A 1,685-nucleotide genomic window follows, 5' to 3' on the forward strand; every position below is an offset into this window, starting at 1 on the left:
GAAAATAAATAACCAAAAGATCACAGAGAGAGTTTCAGCCCTGCATAAACATGCCTTTTTCATGCCTTTTCTTTTTCTCCAACTAATAACAATTTATGTCCTTGAGTATATCCGCTTAACAGTTACATACTCATAGACCATTGACGAATCGTTAACAAGCAACACAATGTACAAATATCACAATTAAACACCATTTCATCATTCATCATAGCATATGAACAGTGATCATAGCATATGACACCTGTCATGGGTAAACATGTCCAGAACAACATAAAAAATGTTTCCACATTGTATATTTACAGTCATAATTTTTTTTTACATGCACACATACATTCTTTCGCTTTAGATGCACAGCATGCAGTTTCTCCATATGATATGTGCTTGTAGATAAAAATTATTTTCTAAGGAAAATGCTTTGAAGAGTGACCTCAAAGGTGCAAAGTTCACTGTAAAGTTTTGGCGTGTTTTCAAGAAAAAACCGCTGTGGTCAGACCAGTTGCATTTAATACATTCAATTATGCAGACGAAAGACATTTTCAGGCTGATATTTTTGCACCAGAATCTACGTTATATAGTCTCAACTGACTGTTGGAGCTGTGACCAAGTGTTAGGCACATGTTTTTTGAGCTATGGTGCTCACGTGGGCGACACAAGTTTGAATCTGGTTTGCAGCATTTTTCTTCACAGAAATCTCTTTGAATAAAAATGTTCAAGACACATTGTGAATCAGTGACACAGAATAAAAATGGGAATAGCTATAAATAATCAAAAGCACATTTTATGAACAGTTGAGTTTTGCGCTATTATAGTTGTGCAAGTTTGCATAAATAATGCTAGAAATATTTCATTCTTTTTAAAACAATCTCCTTTTGAAAGTCTTTGCAACATTCACAGTGTTTTGTACGTGAACGGTGCTTTGGAGGCGGTTGATTTAGAAACGTAATGTCACAGTTCAAGATCTATCCGGGGTTGTTCCTCCTTTTCTTGCTGGGACTCTGAGAATTCTCTGGTTTGAGATCTTTGTACTGAACCTGATGAGCAGATTTTGCACAACCTTGTTTTGTGAATCATGCAAAAGAATGAAAATACGTCACTTGTTATCATTGATCACTTACCAACTGGACATCTGATGGAACTCTAGACAGGAAGTCCAGCAGCTCATTGTTCTCAATGATGTAGGGGTCCCGAAGTTTTTTGATGAATTTATTGATACCTATGTGGGACATGCATGTTCATATCCTACTAATTTCCAAAATAGTATACCCTAAATCATTACAATGCAAGAACACATCTTGTGTACAAAATCAGATTATGCATTTCAACAAACTAAGAAATAATCTGAATAGTAAACCATTTGGAAAGTGTTTAACGAAAGCAATAGGATTTCTCACCCCAGACCAGCACAATGAATCGTAGTGGGATAAAGTATATTAGCGTGGCACCGGCACATAGCACCGTTATGGCTAACCAGCTCAGAAAAGGCACAGACCAGTTAAACGTGCTGAAAGAGAGGAACAGCATGAGAATGAATATATAACCATACATTCATGACACAAAATCAATGCTACTAAAAAGGACGCTTCAAAGGTATGAGTAACATCCAAGTTTCTCACTTCTTCACTCGTTCCCCAAAGCAGGCCACTTCATCCAGAGCGTTTTGAACCGTTATGATCACATCTTGAACC

At 36.7% G+C, this 1,685-nt stretch overlaps 1 long non-coding RNA gene across 1 annotated transcript; it reads right to left on the reverse strand.

Moving 5' to 3' along the window:
- Positions 1–37: 37 nt before the first annotated feature.
- LOC107602051 (uncharacterized) lies at positions 38–1,685 on the reverse strand. Its single transcript, XR_001610993.1, has 4 exons — positions 1,614–1,685; positions 1,392–1,501; positions 1,116–1,213; positions 38–1,031 (listed from the first exon to the last, which is right to left on the reverse strand). It is a non-coding gene; the product is annotated as an uncharacterized lncRNA (long non-coding RNA).

The sequence above is a fragment of the Sinocyclocheilus grahami genome, unplaced genomic scaffold, assembly GCF_001515645.1.
Source record: "Sinocyclocheilus grahami isolate Dianchi unplaced genomic scaffold, SAMN03320097.WGS_v1.1 scaffold318.1, whole genome shotgun sequence".
Lineage (NCBI taxonomy): Eukaryota > Metazoa > Chordata > Actinopteri > Cypriniformes > Cyprinidae > Sinocyclocheilus > Sinocyclocheilus grahami.